The following is a 20,879-nucleotide window of genomic DNA, read 5'->3' as shown; positions in this document are numbered from 1 at the left end:
TGAATAAATTGAGTGACAGATAAAAGGGTTAAACAACTCATATTACAGTGAATGTAAGCACTGCGCCTGACATCTATTGCAGTGATTGGGTACACAGATAAATATTCAACCAAAGAGTTGCCATTGAGTCCTGTTATGATACCTCCACACTGCAAATTGCTTCAGAAATACCGGTGAAGTCTTTGAGAGAACAGATGATGGCAATGTATGAAATGTTTGGTGTACTAAGCATACACAAGCATGAGTTAAGGATGTTTGCTTGAGGTTGCTTAATGCTGTGGGGAGCTATGCTAAGTGAGACGGTGCCGCAGCAGAAGTCAAGGTAAAGTCTCTGTGAGAGGAGATTAATTCTCCCCATGGAGCGGGACAGGCTGAGGGCCAGCAGACGCCAGGAAAACTGCCTAAATAAACACAGATAATGATAGCCATTTATAGCAGTGGGAAGGAAGGAAAACTACTGCCATTCACCTCTGTGTCGATTGAAGAGGCACATTGAGTTCCAGATGTCAGACAGTATCACTGTGGCTGAAAAGCTTTAGTTTTCCATAACAAATCTCAAAATGGTTTAGTTGTACTTCCCTACACTGACACTTTTAACCTCTGAAAGACTAACGCTGCGTGCACACAGGTTATTGCTGTATGGTACATTTTACGTAGTCTTCACAATCCATGCGCCGCATCACAACAAACTGTCACACTATACATTAGCAACTTCTTCTGTGGTTTACTACTAGTACCGCACAGTGAAGCAAGCACAAGTTGAAAAAATCCAATGCATGCGACACACTGCACGCAGTGCCACGCACCGCAAACTAGTCCTGCAGATGAGTCGCAGCAGTGTGGATTGCCTCCCAATGAAATGAATATACTTCTGCCGGAACGCATACAGCTTGACGCAACCGGTGTGCATGAGAAGGGGGGGGGGAGTTCTACTAAGCTAACATTTGGAATTGATTTAAAATGGTTGTACCATATAATCATAAAAAAATATTTGATAAAATATAGAATTTGACCTTTACTACTATAACCCATAGAAACGTTTTGAATAACACATTCATAAATGGCAAAAAAGACAGTCAACAAATAAATCGTAAGGAATAAGGTTTTGAAGTGTCTGTCCTATATCTAGGAGATATAAGAAAGCTCAGGAATTATTTTAGATTTTTTGGACACATATTTAACCCCTTATTTTTGTTGGCACAAAACGACCTCCATACTTCCATTAATTTGTATGGGTTACCTTCAGACGCAGCTCATGCTAAAAGGTATCTCTAGTTTAAACTGACGGATTTTGATGGGGATTTTTTTATTATGTTCATTAGATTGACGCATTAGATTGGTCCCTAATAGAAGTTGACATATCTCGTAAAAGAAAACAAGTTTCAAGTTGAGCCTTATGTAAAACAAAAACTGGTTAAATCAACGTTGTTTCCACGTCATTTTAACCCAAAAATTATATGTGATGACGTTGAATCAACGTGGAAAACTGATTGGATTTGAAAAAAGTAATCAATGTAAGGGAATTTCATATTTTTTTATCCAACTTTTAACCTTTTTGTTGACTTCACGTTAAATTCACGTTTAGTTGACAACTCAACCAAATGTCAATCAAAACTAGACGTTGAACTAACGTCTGTGCCCAGTGGGTTGTGACTAAGAGGGCCAGCTATGTGCCTCTGTTGACAGCTCCGGGAGGAAGGAAACGGGCCCTTGTTTTTCCGGCCGGTGTCTCACCAGGACACCCTCTAGTCCTTGAATGAATCCCCCAGATGTGTGGCGAGGGATGGGTCGTCAAATACCCGACTTGGCCTTCCGTGTGGAAATTGATTTCTTCCCCAGCCAGACAGTAATCAACGAAGGGGAAGTGTGGGTCATGTAAAACTGTTGGCTGCTGCAGCTGACAGCTTGGGTCCTGAATCATATACTATGGGTAAGAATGCTCTTCCGTAGGGTAGGTTTGTGGGGCGTCACTGCACGTGTGGGGTGTGTGTGTGCTATGCCTAAGATGGACAAGTCGTCTGATATACAGACAGGTCCAGAATTATTTTCACCGTTGATAAAGATGAGCAAAAAATACTGTATAAAATAAATAATATGAATACTGAGCTATGTTGTATGCTAAATGTTTTTTTATATTATTATATTATTTTATACTAATACAATTGCTCGGAGAAATATATTTTGTTTAACAAGTAATAATGTTTTTCTCTCAAAAAGATAGGGGTAAAAATTATTGGCACCCCCGTTTTCAATACCCCACCTTGTGAGGATAACGGCACTGAGCCTTTTTCTAAAATGTTTTATGAGATGGGAGAACACATTTGGAGGGATCTTAGACCATTCGTCCATACAGAAACATTCCAGATCCTTGATATCCTTTGTCTGCGCTTATGGACTGCCCTCTTCAATTCAAACCACAGGTTTTCAATGGGGTTCAAGTCCGGAGACTGAGATAGCCATTTCAAAATGTCGATTTTGTGGTCAATTAACCATTTCTTTGTGGATTTTGTGTGCTTGGGGTTATTGTCATGCAGGAAGATCCACTTGCGACCAAGTTTCAGCCTCCTGAGTCCCGGCAGAGGCAACCAGGTATTTGGCTAAACTGTCCTGGTACTTGGTAAAGTTCATACAACAAAAGCCTCCTTCACTCATGCTGCCAAACATGCCCTCGTAAAACGGACTATCCTACCGATCCTTGACTTCGGCGATGTCATTTACAAAATAGCCTCCAACACTCTACTCAGCAAATTGGATGTAGTCTATCACAGTGCCATCCGTTTTGTCACCAATGCCCCATATACTACCCACCATTGTGACCTGTACGCTCTCGTTGGCTGGCCCTCACTACATATTCGTCGCCAAACCCACTGGCTCCGGGTCATCTATAAATCACTGCTAGGCAAATCCCCGCCTTATTTTAGCTCATTGGTCACCATAGCAACACCCACCCATAGTATGCGCTCCAGCAGATATATCTCACTGGTCACCCCCAAAGTCAACACCTCCTTTGGCCGCCATTCCTTCCAGTTCTCTTCTGCCAATGACTGGAAACGAACTGCAAAAATATCTGAAGCTGGAGACTCTTATCTCCCTCACTAACTTTAAGCATCAGTTGTCAGAGCAGCTTACCGATCACTGCACCTGTACACAGCCCATCTGTAATTAGCCCACCCAACTGCCTCATCCCCATATTGTTATTGATTTTGCTAATTTGTACCCCAGTATCTCTATTTGCACATCATCTTCTGCACATCTATCACTTCAGTGTTAATACTAAATTGTAATTATTTTGCACTATGGCCTATTTATTGCCTTACCTCCATAACTTACTACATTTGCACACACTGTATATAGATTTTCTATTGTGTTATTGACTGTACATTTTGTTTATTCCATATGTAACTCTGTGTTGTTGTTTTTACTCTGGATAAGAGCGTCTGCTAAATGACTAAAAATGTTTTTGTTTTTTTAATGTAATATAAAAAAAAATATATATTTTAATATAAAATATGCCGGTGTATCTTTGATGTTATCGGGTTATTTTGTTTCCACAATCTTTATCAACAGTGCCAATCATTTTGGACCTGACTGTAAGTTGCAAGGTTATTGGTACACTCGCCAATTAATTTTTGACCCCACAATACATTCAGGGAAAGTATCTGGTTGCTCAGTTTGACACTAAAACTCACTGGATGATGATATGACGTAAATTAAATGATTTAATAACACAAAGGACCCAGTGTGTTGTGTTGGTGTGTACTCCAACACATATCAGTCCTAAAAACACATACAGTCACAATGGTGGGGTCCCAAAAGTCACTGTTGGCAATATGCCATCAGACTATGTGAACCAGGATTTGGCCATCCTCCTTCCAGAGACATGTTCTGACATGCTTGCATCCACTTTGGAGGAGGGATAAAGGAAACAGCATGCCACCTGGTGGATGATTGTGTTGGTGTTCTTAAAAACCCAACAACTGCCATTAAACGTGCTGTTCCCTTCACTGAACATTGTTTTACACCCCCACATAGCCCAAATCTATTTGTTTAAAACACAAACTAAATTTGAAATAACTGATGTTTTCCCTATGAATATTTCTGCACAAGCGTGTGTGCAAAGGCTTAAAGATACCTGAAGCAGACCTGATCCTGAGCAGTATAAACGTGTGATATAGGTCAGGTAGTACCTGCCACTCCAATCTGATGGGTAGCAAACCCGGGCAGCCTGCTCTGCCCATCTCTCAGCCACAGAACCAGAACTGAGCAGTCCTGTTTGGCGTGGTGGTAGGTGAAGCCATGAGCAGAGGCAGCTGCGGCACATTGGCTCAAAGAGATAGACACATGAAGCCATACTGCCACCCGGCCCTCTGTCCTCCACTGAGCCAAAGAGTCTGAAAAAAAAAAACATCACACAGTCAAAGGAACATGTCTGAGTAGATGTATACTGAACAAAAATATAAACACAACAATTTCAAAGATTTTAATGAGTTCATATAAGGAAATTAGTCAATTTAAATAAATTCATTAGGCCCTAATCTATAGTTGGTCACAGATACCTTAAAAATAATAGGCCTCACAATGGGCCTCAGGATCTCGTCACGGTATCTCTGTGCATTTAAATTGCCATCGATAAAATTCAATTGTGTTCATTGTCCGTAGCTTATGCCTGCCCATACCATAACCCCACCACCATTATGGGGCACTCTGTTCACAACGTTGACGCGTGGTCTGAGGTTGTGAGGCCAGTTGGACGTACTGCCAAATTCTCTAAAACGACGTTGGAGGCGGCTTATGGTAGAGAAATTAACATTCCATTCTCTGGCAACAGCTCTGGTAGACATTCCTGCAGTCAGCATGCCAATTGCACGCTCCCTCAAAACTTGATACATCTGTGGCATTGTGTTGTGTGACAAAACTTCACATTTTAGAGTGGCCTTTTATTGTCCCCAGCACAAGGTGCACCTGTGTAATGATCATGCTGTTTAATCAGCTTCTTGATATGCCACACCTGTCAAGTGGATGGATTATCTTGGCAAAGGAGAAATGCTCACTAACAGGGATGGAAACAAATTTGTGCACAACATTTTAGAGAAATATGCTTTTTGTGCGTATGTAAAAAAAGCCACCCATGGCTGGCTGCTCCCCTGCCCAGTCATGTGAAATCCGTAAAATTAGGGCCTTATAAATTTATTTCAATTGGCTGATTTCCTTATATGAACTTTAACTCAGTAAAATCGTTAATTGTTGCGTTTATATTTTTGTTCAGTATATATTCGTTTTCCACCACTGGTGTGCGTGGCCAAATAGCTATTGTCACCCAATATATAGCGGATGGTTTGAGTAAAAAAATTAATACATTTATATATACACTGAGTTTACAAAACATTAAGAACACCTCTTTCCATAACATACTGATCTAGGTGTTCTTAATATTTTGTAAACTCAGTGTATATATAAATGTCTGTATGTTTGACACCCAGGTCTACACACCACGTAGTAAATTACTAATTACTCCTTCGCTGATATCCGACGGGAAATCACTGTCACCGAGGTTCACTGTCAATCCACCGAATCTGTCCACTTTCCCAGACAAAACATTTGCATTCGTCCCCTGCTCGTTATGTAGTTGTAACCGGTTTGCTGAGCATGTGAATGCTCGACCAGCCCTCGATGACTCTGTAGTATATGTGAGGCGAAGCGTTTTATTTGAAAGCGCATTTATTGCAAGATGTAGTAGTTTTCAAGTAAGCGGTGACATGTTATAAAAGCCTTGAAATATATTTAAATGAAAAAGCGTCCCTGAAATATTACTTTACTCACGGGTTACATAAATACATAAAAGTAAACGCTGAAGTTGCAAAAATACCGTAATATACTACGGCATTTAGCTACACGCTTTACGGTAAAAGAGGCGGGACTGAAGTTTAACCAGGAAGATTTCTCAGCTGATTCACCCATGCTGGTCAGTGATGCTGGTGCTGAAACTTCTGTTTCACATGCACACTGTCTTCAAAGAAAAACAAAAGCAAAGTTAGGAGAGTCAATGATGGTGACAACTCAAGCGGATTGAGAGATGGCTCTAGTGACTCACCTAGCTTGCAAAGCTCGGGGCACGAGGGGGGAGGCAGCAGCAATCTCAACAACAACTCATGTACAGGCATTGACTCCGTTGAGAAAGGTAGCTAGTTAGATAGCTACTGTTGCGCTTAAATAATATAATGTCTGAATACAATGTAAATTTCGTCATTTAGCAGACTCTCTTATCCAGAGCGACTAACAGGGTTAAGTGCCATGCTCAAGGGCACATCGACAGATCTTTCATCTAGTCTGCTCGGGGATTCGAACCAGCAACTTTTCGGTTACTGGCCCAACGCTATTAACCGCTAGGCTACCTGCCTCCCCATAAAGATGTCATGAATTATACACACCAATGAACATGGAGGCTTGCACTGCGCATGCACTTACCTGCTGATGAGGATGATGGCTGAAAGTTGCGTAGAGTACACACATCCTTTGCCTTGCATGTCACCTCCAGGGCCCCACCCCAACCCCACAAGAAAGGCCCCCCCGCGTTGCAGGAGTGTGTGGTATGCCAGTAATGTCACCCTTGACAAAACGTTCTCTTTGCAGTTTAAAAATAGTGAATTAGCCTAAATCCTAACATTAAATTTAAACATTTGTGTACTGTACAGCAGATGATAAGCTTCCCAAAAGATGCAGGGCATTCCTTGTCCAGCTGAGTGTAAATGCAGGATGACCTGTCCTATTGTCGAGCCATACTGGGCAACAGGAGGTATGTCAACAATGTTTATCAACATAATGGAATATTGTATATGTGCATGTGCTTATTGACAATGCATTGGACTGTGGGGAGACAATATCAACAATTGACACAGACGATATGGTGAATAATATTAGACTGACACAAAGGCTGTCAGTTTATTTCCAGACCAAGTTTCTATGCTGTGTTTGTTTTTTCAAGGTGGGAGTAAACTGGGCCTACAGCAAAGTACTCAGAACAGCCTGAAAGTGAAGCCTGGGGATGCAGTGACTCTTCACCCCCTGATAGGGCCTGTGCTACAGGCAGAAGAGGTGCATCCCTCCACTAGGTAAAGCAGTAGGTTTAAAGGCGTCCGCATGCTTCCCATCCAAAACAGTTCAGAACAGTTCGTGTATATATTAGGATGACGTTTTGGTTTTCGGCAAGGGTTTTTTTCGGCTGTTCGTGCACACACATTTTTTTTTTGTCGAGGCAAGCCCAATTTCGGTACCCGAAGTCTATGCCCCTTCGTTGGTGCTAGGTCAACAGTATGGACTCGTCAATTAAGCGTTTGTTGTCATTCAACGAAAGACGACTCGTTTTAATGTAAATGTTTTCACTTGAGAAATACTGCACCAAACATCTTAGTTAGATGTACAATTGTGCAACTAAGATCTCCTCGGCAAAAACGTCAACATGAATGACATTTGTTGAGCTATCTTAGCTAAAGTATGACTAGTTTGAGGAAGTGTACACTGCTAGTGAAGGTGAAGTTATTTTAAGAGTGTTCGCTCGTTCGGTTCACCTAGCCGAGTTTGGCTGGGTGCCAGCCGAACCGAAGCATGCGGAAGCCTTAAGCCTACCGGTATAGCCATACGCCATAAAATGTTTTATATTTATAGGTAAATGTCGCCATCTGCTGGTGAGACAAGTGCAACAACAGTTTGACTGTCAATTGAGTGATGACTCAGTATTTTCCATCACAGTTATGTTAATTGCATGATGAATGATAAATGCACTCTTTTGCTTTTCATTTATACATGTAGAGAATAGGATGATGCATTCAATTTGGAGGAATTCAGTAACTTCTTTCTCCGATCTTTGGGTAAGACAGTTAATTTTTCATGGGACTATATAGCAGGGCATATGTAATGTAACACTTTTCAAAGTAACACATTGCATTACATTACCATACACTCATATTTCAGATGGAAAGATCCCACTCCCTGGATACTCCCTCTCCCTGACGTATTTTGGCAGAGGGTGTAGTCTGCGGGTGGAGAGACCCCTGCCTACCCCAGGACTGGAGCCTGATGCAGAGGAGGCCTCTGACGAGCTCAGCGCTGGGCTCCACCTCCGCCCTGGGCTCCACCTCCATGGACCTGAGGAGCAGGCCAGGGATCTGGGGCAGCCTGGTCCTGCAGCCAGTACACCCTGCAGGCCCGTCTGTGTGCCCGCAACTCCCCCCTGCAACCCCCAGACTCCCGCTGAGTCCGATCGGGGCAGTCTCTGTCTGTAGGTGGAGGATAAGGTGAAGTTCAGACGGCGGCCCTGAGGTCAAAGGTCATTATACAGTATGATCGGGCCTCGGCAGCCAGCTGGATGTCATCCGAGAGACCATTAAACTGCCTCTCAAACACCCAGAGCTCTTCTCCAACTACAGTACACAAAGATATGGTTTTCCTTTGAATTGGAAAGTTCTTCATCAAAAACAGTATGCTATATCTCAAATTCATGAAAACTCAAATCAAATCAAATCAAATCAAATTTTATTGGTCACATGCGCCGAATACAACAGGTGCAGACATTACAGTGAAATGCTTACTTACAGCCCTTAACCAACAGTGCATTTATTTTAAACAAAAAAAGTAAGAATAAAACAACAACAAAAAAAGTGTTGAGAAAAAAAGAGCAGAAGTAAAATAAAGTGACAGTAGGGAGGCTATATATACAGTAAAATAAAGTGACAGTAGGGAGGCTATATATACAGGGGGTACCGTTGCAGAGTCAATGTGCGGGGGCACCGGCTAGTTGAGGTATAATATGTACATGTGGGTAGAGTTAAAGTGACTATGCATAAATACTTAACAGAGTAGCAGCAGCGTAAAAGGATGGGGTGGGGGGCAGTGCAAATAGTCCGGGTAGCCATGATTAGCTGTTCAGGAGTCTTATGGCTTGGGGGTAGAAGCTGTTGAGAAGTCTTTTGGACCTAGACTTGGCACTCCGGTACCGCTTGCCGTGCGGTAGCAGAGAGAACAGTCTATGACTAGGGTGGCTGGAGTCTTTGACAATTTTGAGGGCCTTCCTCTGACACCGCCTGGTATAGAGGTCCTGGATGGCAGGGAGCTTTGCCCCAGTGATGTACTGGGCCGTACGCACTACCCTCTGTAGTGCCTTGCGGTCAGAGGCCAAGCAGTTGCCATACCAGGCGGTGATGCAACCAGTCAGGATGCTCTCGATGGTGCAGCTGTAGAATTTTTTTGAGGATCTGAGGACCCATGCCAAATCTTTTAGTCTCCTGAGGGGGAATAGGCTTTGTCGTGCCCTCTTCACGACTGTCTTGGTGTGTTTGGACCATGATAGTTCGTTGGTGATGTGGACACCAAGGAACTTGAAGCTCTCAACCTGTTCCACTACAGCCCCGTCGATGAGAATGGGGGCGTGCTCAGTCCTCTTTTTTTTCCTGTAGTCCACAATCATCTCCTTTGTCTTGGTCACGTTGAGGGAGAGGTTGTTGTCCTGGCACCACACGGCCAGATCTCTGACCTCCTCCCTATAGGCTGTCTCATCGTTGTCGGTGATCAGGCCTACCACTGTTGTGTCGTCGGCAAACTTAATGATGGTGTTGGAGTCGTGCCTGGCCATGCAGTCATGGGTGAACAGAGAGTACAGGAGGGGACTGAGCACGCACCCCTGAGGGGCCCCCCGTGTTGAGGATCAGTGTGGCAGATGTGTTGTTACCTACCCTTACCACCTGGGGGCGGCCCGTCAGGAAGTCCAGGATCCAGTTGCAGAGGGAGGTGTTTAGTCCCAGGATCCTTAGCTTAGTGATGAGCTTAGAGGGCACTATGGTGTTGAATGCTGAGCTGTAGTCAATGAATAGCATTCTCACGTAGGTGTTCCTCTTGTCCAGGTGGGAAAGGGCAGTGTGGAGTGCGATAGAGATTGCATCATCTGTGGATCTGTTGGGGCGGTATGCAAATTGGAGTGGGTCTAGGGTTTCTGGGATTATGCTGTTGATGTGAGCCATGACCAGTCTTTCAAAGCACTTCATGGCTACAGACGTCAGTGCTACGGGTCGGTAGTCATTTAGGCACGTTATCTTAGAGTTCTTGGGCACGGGGACTATGGTGGTCTGCTTGAAACATGTTGGTATTACAGACTCAGTCAGGGACATGTTGAAAATGTCAGTGAAGACACTTGCCAGTTGGTCAGCACATGCTCGGAGTACACGTCCTGGTAATCCGTCTGGCCCTGCGGCCTTGTGAATGTTGACCTGCTTAAAAGTCTTACTCACATCGGCTACGGAGAGCGTGATCACATAGTCGTCCGGGAACAGCTGGTGCTCTCATGCATGCTTCAGTGTTGCTTGCCTCGAGCGAGCATAGAAGTGGTTTAGCTCGTCTGGTAGGCTTGTGTCACTGGGCAGCTCGCGGCTGTGCTTCCCTTTGTAGTCTGTAATAGTTTTCAAGCCCTGCCACATCCGACGAGCGTCAGAGCCAGTGTAGTATGATTCAATCTTAGACCTGTATTGACTCTTTGCCTGTTTGATGGTTCGTCGGAGGTCATAGCGGGATTTCTTATAAGCGTCCGGGTTAGAGTCCCGTTCCTTGAAAGCGGCAGCTCTACCCTTTAGCTCAGTGCGGATGTTTCCTGTAATCCATGGCTTCTGGTTGGGGTATGTACGTACGGTCACTGTGGGGACGACATCATCGATGCACTTATTGATGAAGCCAGTGACTGATGTGGTGTACTCCTCAATGCTGTCTGAAGAATCCCGGAACATGTTCCAGTCTGTGCTAGCAAAACAGTCCTGTAGCTTAGCATCTGCGTCATCTGACCACTTTTTTATTAACCGAATCACTGGTGCTTCCTGCTTCAGTTTTTGCTTATAAGCAGGAATCAGGAGGATAGAGTTATGGTCAGATTTGCCAAATGGAGGGCGAGGGAGAGCTTTGTATGCGTCTCTGTGTGTGGAGTAAAGGTGGTCTAGAGTTTTTTTCCCTCTGGTTGCACATTTAACATGCTGGTAGAAATTAGGTAGAACGGATTTAAGTTTCCCTGCATTAAAGTCCCCGGCTACTAGGAGCGCTGCATCTGGATGAGCGTTTTCCTGTTGATTAATGGCCTTGTACAACTCATTCAGTGCAATCTTAATGCCAGCATTGGTTTGTGGTGGTAAATAGACAGCTATGAAAAATATAGATGAAAACTCTCTTGGTAAATAGTGTGGTCTACAGCTTATCATAAGATACTCTACCTCAGGCGAGCAAAACCTCGAGACTTCCTTAGTATTTGATTTTGTGCACCAGCTGTTGTTTACAAATATACAGAGACCGCCACCCCTTGTCTTACCAGAGTCAGACGTTCTGTCCTGCCGATGTAGCGTATAGCCTGCTAGCTGAATGTTATCATTGTTGTCGTTCAGCCACGACTCCGTGAAACATAAGATATTACAGTTTTTAATGTCCCGTTGGTAGGATAACCGTAATCTTAAATCGTCAATTTTATTCTCAAAAGATTGAACGTTGGCTAATAGGATTGATGGGAGAGGCAGTTTACTCGCTCGCCGTCGGATCCTTACAAGGCACCCGGATCTGCGTCCCGCGATATCTCCGTCTCTTCCTCACGCGAATGACGGGGATCTGGGCCTTGTCGGGTGTCTGTAGGATATCCTTCGCGAACGCCTCGTTGAAGAAAAAATCTTCGTCCAATGCGAGGTGAGTAATCGCTGTCCTGATATCCAGAAGCTCTCTTTGGTTATAAGAGACGATGGCAGAAACATTATGTACAAAATAAATTACAAATAACGCGGAAAAACACATAATAGTACAATTGGTTAGAGGGCTGTAAAACGGCAGCCATCTTCTCCGGCGCTGTTCTAAAAAAAAAAAAAAAAAAAATTTAAAAAATTAGAATAATAAATTCAAAAATATATATATATATATATATATAAACTCAACGCTGATTTTATGCATTTGATTCCATTACTGTGCTTATGTGATGTTGATGATGTTCTTTTTGCATACAAGAATCACACCTCCTTGGGGGTTCTCCTTTATGGCCCCCCAGGAACAGGAAAGACTATGATTGGACGAGCCATAGCCAATGAGGTCGGGCACATATGACCGTAATCAACGGTCCAGAAATCATGAGCAAGTATGGTCATATTATTCCTACCTAATGAAATGTGGTTGGGTACCAAGTACAATATCATGTATTGAGGGTTAGTGATGCTCGTACATCCATACCAAGTGACCTGTGTTGATTTTGTTGTCATGTTCGACCTGTCTTTACAGATTTTATGGTGTAACAGAGGTCAGATTGAGGCAGATAGTCAAAGAAGCCCTCAAAGGTAAATATTGAGGAAAAAAAAACAGTTCCATATTTGCGCCCTTTTTTAATGTTTTTTACTAAATCATATCACCAATATACATTTCACTACACAAAAAGTAGAATTTTACAAAGTGTTCAACAACTAAGCAAAGTTTGTTTTCACAGGCAACCTGCGATCATTTTCATCGATGAGTTGGATGCTGTCCCAAACGAGAGGGGACTCAGAACGAGGTGGAGAAACATGTTGTGGCCTCCCTCCTCATTCATATGGATGGGATTGGTTCAGTGAGTACAATCTCTACACTGATACAGTAGCCTTTCTGTGTTTTTATAAACACATCAACCTTGGAAATGTAGACTGACATCCAAAATATCCCTCTCTCTCCTGGACGTCCTTCAGACATTCTCTCTCTGTCTGCTGAGTGTCTGCGACATTCTCTCTCTGTCTGCTGAGTGTCTGCTGAATCTTGAGTTTTGGTCTGTCAGCGAATCAGTCTAATGAGAAAAAGAGAGTTCAGGCCCACGATCAGAGATGGCTTGACAGCCGCCCTCCTCCCCCTAAGAGAACACAGGGAGCCTGGGAAACCCATCACCATGACGTGCCAAATTGGCATTATGGTATATCTTCATCTCCCCAGCCCAGCTCCTTGGTGCAGATGGTGCACTGAAGCAGCTGCTCTCCCTCCTGCTATCTGTTTTCCAGACCGATGCTAAGGCTTGTTGTATAATCCAAGGTCACTAACCACCAAGGGCCTGATGCTGTGGAATGTGGTGAAAGCACTTCCTGCTCCCAGAATTCCTCTCTCTCCACTCTCACTGTAATTTATTTGTGTTTTGGTCCCTCTGCTGGGCCTGTGGTATTGGGGGGGAAGGTGGAAATAGCATTATTTCTCTTCTCTCAGCCAGACCACCCGCGGAAAACACAGCAGCGTCTAAACTAGCCAGGGACGTGCATTTTAGAACATAGCACAAGGAGCTCTGTTATAGTATTAATATTGTATTACCAGATAATGCCTGATGGTTTCAGAAGATGTAAACCAGTAATTTATTAAGCCTTTAGACACATTTACGGTCTGGAAATGTGTTTTATGTTTGGTGAGATTTTAGTGTAGGGATCATTGGTTAGGGCTATGATTATTGACTAATAATTTATTACACCTACATGCTCAAATCCAAGCACAGTCATACTACCTTAAAAGCATACTTGCTTCAACTTACTGTTCAAATCCCTCTCTTACATTCAAACCCCTCATTTAGTGATTTAACGCTTGTTTTACCAGGGAAGTTGACTGCACATTCTCATACCACTGTAACGTTCCTAACTGTCCTGGTTTGTCTCTTCCTCCAGGAGGCTCACTCAGGCCATCTGCTGGTCCTAGGGGCCACCAGCCGGCCCCACGCCCTGGACCCAGCCCTCTGTCGGCCTGGACGCTTCGAGAAGGAGCTGGAGGTGAGCAGTTCAGCTTAGCCAGAGTGAAGAGGTTATGGCTGACTTCCAATAAAAGCAGAATCAACCTCATCAAAGTATTCTGACACCATTGAATCATCTGTAGACTGAGAAACCCAACCCAAACCCAACTATTTCCTATCAGGATTAGCTAGCTGATGCACTATAAACGCCCTAAACTAGTGTCTATGGTTCCAGGTGGGCGTACCAAGCACGGCGGTGCGAGCAGATATCGTACAGAAGCTGCTGACCTCCGTGCCTTGTAGGGTGACCCACAAGGAGGTACCCAGCTAGCGAACGCCGCTCACGGAAATTCCTGGGCAGACATGGCCGCCGTCTGCAAGGAGGCAGGCAAGTAACACTAGGCTAACCGCAAGCAAAGGCTACATTATATTTATTTTTGCTTGGCCCTGTCCAGGAACAACATCTAGCCTGCTATAGCCAATGGGGGCCTAAGGATTGAGGTGAGGGTATATATATGAAAAAGCTATGTTTCTCATCACTCCATGTTGTAGCTTATTTAGAGCTGTATTACTGGGAGGCCTATGAGACAGAGTGGCTCACCACACCAACCCTCTGAGACTCTCCTGACCTAAGGAAGTGGGCTTTTACTTTGGCTTGTGGATCCCATTGAGAAAACCTTCTTTAATGTAAAACCCAAACCCTTGTTGTGAAATTCCTCATGGCTCATACAGCCTTAACCCTGCAACCCAATCCCCCTAACCGGTAAACAGTGTCAGGAAACCAGGATGTTGGGGTGTTTCTGTGGCGGTCAGTTATGAGGCCCTGTTGTGTGTGTGTGTGCGTGAGTGTGTTGTGTGTGAGACGCTGAGAGCCTCCTGGGTGGTCCCGGGGATGTGGCATATTGCATTTCCAGAGGAGGCTACTAGCTCGGCTCGCGGAAGTGCTCTTGCGAAGAGCGTGATTTACCGTCCGTAGAGGCCAGACGTGACTGGCAGTGTTTTCAGAGAAAACCCCTGGAGTGAAGAGATTCTTCCTCTGTCCGATCCCGAAACCCAAAGCACAAGACAAACACAGAACCTCAAGTGCGGTACAGGAAAACCCAACAGTCTCCAGAGAAGATTGGATCGTTTTGCCGTGTTGGACCGTGTCATGGCTCAGTTACATCAATTAATAGATCTATACCTACCGGTAATGCTATTTCATATAGAACAGCATTGGTCAAATGAACCCATTACAACACACTCAGATTTTCCCTCTTCTGTCCTATAAAAAGGATGGTTCCCGTAACATTAACACTACTGTATTGTACTGAGGGGGAAAAATCAACTGTAGGATGTTAGGGATATGTGTTTCAGCACGTACAATGTAATAACAACATAATGCAGTGGAGATGACCATACACAACCTTGTCGTCTTTGTTGAGTTGAGGGACAGACCACTAGTAGACCCTGTCCATCCATTACCATGTTGTTTTTTCCTCCTCCGCTGCCGTTATGAAAACATCTCAAGGAACCCCAGTTGTTTCCCCCAATTCCCTGTCCTCTTCAAGTAACAATTACCTGCAAGGGGGAACGTGCCTCGCTGCAGCCCCTCTTCCTGTAAAGATGGGGGGAGCAGCGAGGGTGTCACGCACACGACCGACCGACCCCTTGTCCAGCTGCCCCCCCCCCGGCCTTTCCTCTCGCCCCCCAGGACAGGGTCAGGGGCTTTTGACATCCTTCCCCCCGTCCAGTACAATGGTGCCCTGTCTGCTGTAGACCAGACCAGACCCGGCTGCATAAGGCTATTTGTAGCTTCTCCTATTCAGCTCTCTCTGTCTCTCTCTCTCTCTCTCTCTCTCTCTCTCTCTCTCTCTCTCTCTCTCTCTCTCTCTCTCTCTCTCTCTCTCTCTCTCTCTCTCTCTCTCTCTCTCTCTCTCTCTCTCTCTCTCTCTCTCTCTCTCTCTCTCTCTCTCTCTCTCTCTGTCTCTGTCTCTGTCTCTGTCTCTGTCTCTGTCTCTCTCTCTCTCTCTGTCTCTCTCTCTCTGTCTCTCTCTGTCTCTCTCTCTCTGTCTCTCTCTCTCTCTCTGTCTCTCTCTCTCTCTCTCTCTCTCTCTCTCTCTCTCTCTCTCTCTCTCACTCACTCATTCACCCAGGACCTCTGCCTTGCTATCACACTTGACCGCCCTTCTGAAGCGTTTTAGGCTATGTAATATCTCAGTGCAGTGATATCATAGAATAAAAGTGGTATTGAAAGTCAATACAAGCTGTTATGCACCATATTCACTGTGAGACTATGCTAGATGGCAGGATAGGTCAGCCCTCAATAGCAGCCTGTGAGTAGAATTCATTAGACCCAAGTATATTCTGACTTGCTCAATAGAAACCTCTAGTGGAGAACATTAGAACATAACACTTAGTTGAACTGCTAGGAAATCTTAGTGCAGTGTTCCCCAACTGGCGGCCTGAGGGCCAAATTTTGCCCACAGTTGATTTTATTTGCACCAATCCCAACCCCCCCCAATTCAATTGTCCGACATGAAAGACTGTAAAAACACCAGCAAATCCTACACTAGTCTTTTTCCTTCTCTCTGTCTTGGGCAGTAATTACATTTCACAATTAACAACACATAACTGGAGAAATCAATGATGGTGAAGAGTTAGTTATATAAACCTCATGAAGAACATTTTAAAGGTGGCCTATTGTAGGCCTATTGATTTTAACAGAAGTTTCGGTAAATCAATCTCTATTGTATCCATCCATGATTAACCCTAGCTGGTTTTCACTGTTTTGAATGGAGACCTCAGTCAGCCTTTCTGTCATGCTGTCTCTCCCAGGGTTTTGGGCGTCTTTTTGTTGTTGTTGTGTTGGTGAACTGATCCTAGTTGTGGCACATGAGTTATTTCCTCAGTCTAAACAGTGTCAGTTGTTGTGTGCCACATCCGGACCCACTTCAAAGCCTTCTTAACAGGGAAGCCCTTTGGTAGAAGAATAAGAGCCATGTACTGTACTTAGACTATTGGTTTTTAAATATATGCTAACAGATTTGTAATTTTTTTTACACATTGCCATGTTTAAACTATATGCTTTTGTAGCTTAGTGGTTAAGAGCGTTGTGCCAGTAACCGAAAGGTCGCTGGTTCTAATCCCTGTGCCGACTAGGTGAAAAATCTGTCTGTGCCCTTGAGCAAGGCACTTAACCCTAATTGCTCCTGTAAGTCGCTCTGGATAAGAGCATCTGCTAAATGACTAAAATGTAGATGTTTGTCCAAAAAGTAGTTGAATTACATTTTGTGTTAGGGTTCATGTATGCCTAGCTAGTTTAGTTGATGATAATTAGATTTGATGTGCTACAAGTATTCTTTTTTAACTCTAGACCTTCAGATCTAAACGTTGGAATTCATTCTTTGAAGATAATTCATTGTAACCAGACAGTGAACTTGCTGAGGAGTTCTGGAAATCAGTTTTTGGAATGGTGATTACTTTATTGCGTAAGTATGAGGGGGGAAAATGGCAGGGAAAAATGAGGTGAGTATTGTGTTTGACATAAATTTTGCGGCAAAGACATGAATGAGATAAACAGTGCTAAATGCTAGATGTGTGTTTATAGAGGCAGCCTTCCATATAAAGCACTTTTCCTGACTCCCCTGTCCTTTTAAAGACACTTTTGGAATTTCAGGACAGGTTACGTAAATATTGCCGGGTCAGTATGTGAAGTTTATTTGGGGGCTCTGTTTATAAAATCCGGAAATGTTCGCCTTGTACTCTTTAACCTCAGTCCTTACCTTCACCTAATGGCAGCATTTTCTTGCTCTCTCGCTCTCTCTCTGTCTCTCTCTGTCAAATTCAAATTCAAGCTGCTTTATTGGCATGAAAAACATTGTGTCAATATTGCCAAAGCAACAATGTATACAATAATACAATTATAAACAATAACAAATAATAATATAAGATGGTACTAAATAATAATCAAAATTAAATACAAAAAGAATAACAATAAAATGGTAACAGTCAATAGTAGAAATGTAATAAATACAAAAATATAAATATGGAAAATGAAACTATAACTAACTTATAACTAAATAACGGTCATCTTCACTATTACATCAGTACTACAACTACCATCATCATTACTACCACTATTACCACCACCATCATTAAACTGCCATCATTACCATTACCACCCATACCACTACTATTTGGAATGATAAACAACAATAATAATGGTAATAACAATAATAGCAATAATAATACGTAAGCTACTATTTACTATGCAGATGTTATTATTCAGTGTCCCTCAGGCTATGGCAGGCAAATACATATTTGGCTGCAAGAGGAGCCATTGCTCCTTCGCCCATGAGTATTTTTAGTTTTTCCTCTGGGTTTAATAAGTTACAATTTGGAATAAATGTAGTCATTTCTGTGAATAATGAATCTCTTTGTGAGGAATATTTATCACAGTAAAGGAGAAAGTGCATCTCTGTTTCTACCTCCCCTGTCGTGCAGTGACCACATACGCTCCTCTTTGGGTAGACATGTCTTTTTATGTCTGCCAATTTCTATTGCCAATTGATGGTCACTCAGCCTGTACTACTCTGACAGAGTAGAGATAATCAGCCAATTCATATTCTCTGTTTACATTTTAGTCATTTAGCAGACGCTCTTATCCAGAGCGACTTACAGTTAGTGAGTGCATACATTATTTTTCATACCCCCATGGGAATCAAACCCACAACCATGGCGTTGCAAACGCCATGCTCTACCAACTGAGCTACATCCCTGCTGGCCATTCCCTCCCCTACCCTGGACGACGCTGGGCCAATTGTGCGCCGCCCCCGGGAGACGGAGCCTGGATTCGAACCAGGATCTCTAGTGGCACAGCTAGCACTGCGATGCAGTGCCTTAGACCACTGCGCCACTCAGGAGTTTAGGGTCAGATAGCAATTTAGTCGGCTTTGTGATTTTGTTTTGTTTTTCCAATGTTGTAAATATGAGTCCTTTGATTGGTTCATGATTTTGTTCATTGGAATTGTTTCTTTTGAAGCAGTGCTGGTGTCAGCTTGGTTGGTTAGGTCCAACACCAGCTGACTGAGAGGGCTCGTTTCTGGGCTCAGCTCTTGGGTTTGAAGTGCTTTAAATTGCAGACTTGAATTTGGACTTTAATTTAGATGTAGCCAACATTTTAATGATATTTTCTGTATTTTCATTACTACTGGAAAGCGGCCCAATTCTGCCCTACATGCATTAGTTGGTGTATTTCTCTGGACTTGTAGAATTTTCCGACAGAATTCTGCATGTAGGGCTTCAATTGGATGTTTGTCCCACATTTTAAAGTCCAGTTTATTGAGTGGCCCCCAAACCTCACTTCTGTAAAGAGCTATTGGTAGGATTACACTGTCAAATATTTTGGTGCAAATTCTAATTGGGATGTTGATTTTGAATAATTTCATTTTTATTGCATACAATGCTCTGCGGGCTTTTTCTTTGAGTGCATTCACTGCCATATTAAAGTTTCCCGATGCAGATATGGTCAGACCAAGGTATGTGTAATTTTTAGTGTGTTCAATTATGGTGTTGTTCAGGGTGAATTTATATTTGTGTTTCTGACATCTGTATTTTTTTTAGGAAAATCATGATTTTAGTTTTTTTGAAATTTACTGCCAGGGCCCAATTATGGCAATATTGCTCTAGAATGTTAAGGTTCTTTTGAAGACCTTCTTTGGTTGGTGATAGAAGTACCAAGTCATCAGCATATAGCAGGTATTTTACCTCTGTCAAATAGTGTGAGTCCTGGGGCTGGAGAATGGTCCAACATGTCTGCTAATTCATTGATATAAATGTTGAAAAGATTTGGACTCAAACTGCAGCCTTGTCTCACACCTCGACGTTGTGAAAATAATTAAGTTCTTTGGTTTTTGATTTTTATTGCACACTTGTTTTCTGTGTACATACATTTTATTAAGTCATACACCTTACCACCAAGCCCACTTTGGAGAATTTTGTAGAATAGCCCTTCGTGCCAAATAGAAACAACTGCTTTTTTAAAGTCAATAAAGCAAGCAAAGATTTTGCCCTCTTTTTTTTGGTGGACATGTTTATTAATTAGTGTGTGTAAGGTGTATATACGGTCATTAGTGCGATGGTTAGGGAGAAAGCCAATTTGACATTTACTTATTGCATTTTTTTCTTGAAGAAAGGTTTGAATTCTTTAATTCAAAATGCTACAGAAAACCTTTCCCAAGTTGCTGTTTACGCAAATTCCCCTGTAATTATTGGGGTCTGATTTGTCTCCACTTTTGTGGATAGGGGAGAAGAGCCCCTGGTTCCAGACATCAGGGAAGAAGCCAGAAGTTAAAACTATGTTGAACAATTTAAGCACAGCATTTTGCAACTCAGGTGTGCTGTTTTTCAGCATTTCATTTCTGATGTTATCTAGACCACAAGCCTTCTTTGATTTTATAGATTTGAGCTTTTCATTTAGTTCTTGTTGGGTTATTGGGTAATCTTATGGATTTTGGTTGTTTTTAATGACTGATTCAAGGATGTTCAATTTTTATTGAATTTCTAATTGGTTCTGTTGTAAGTCTTTTTGTGGGATGTTTTTGTATAGATTATCAAAATAAGTTTCCCAAATTCCTTAATCTTGTATGGCTAATTCTTGTGGCTTTGTCATGCTTAAATTGTTCCACATGTCCCAGAACTGATTTGGGTCAATTGCACTTTCAATTTCATCAAGTGTCTTGTTGGTATAATTCAATTTCTTGCGTTTCAGTGTATGTTTATACTGTTTCAAAGTATTCATAGCGTAGATATGGATTGTTTTGCTGCTTATGTTTTTCATTTGACATTTGTCTTAGGTGTTTTCTAATTTTTTTACATTCGTTATCAAACCATTTTTTAGAAACATTTTGTTTTTAGTTTCTGATTTTGCATTTCTTTGGTTTTCTCAAATTTGCTTTCGATGCTGCTTTTTGGAAAATGCAATTGATGTTTTGAGTAGCCGAATTGACACCTTCTTTATTGTTTTGGTATTGTGAGTTATTGAAAAACTTTATAGAGTTAATCATTTCATTTGAGTTCAATGTTACAATGAATCTCTCTGCACTGTTTTTAGCCCATCTGTACGATTGGTTCATGTTGTAGAGTTTATTGTGCTGTTTTTTTGAATGAATAT

General features: G+C 42.7%; 1 pseudogene; it reads left to right on the top strand.

Moving 5' to 3' along the window:
• Positions 1-6,347: 6,347 nt before the first annotated feature.
• LOC121538215 overlaps positions 6,348-20,879 on the top strand; it is a 128,309-nt pseudogene continuing 113,777 nt past the window's right edge.

Source organism: Coregonus clupeaformis, chromosome 3 (assembly GCF_020615455.1).
Source record: "Coregonus clupeaformis isolate EN_2021a chromosome 3, ASM2061545v1, whole genome shotgun sequence".
Taxonomy (NCBI): domain Eukaryota; kingdom Metazoa; phylum Chordata; class Actinopteri; order Salmoniformes; family Salmonidae; genus Coregonus; species Coregonus clupeaformis.
This window is presented reverse-complemented; position numbering and strand designations above follow the sequence as displayed.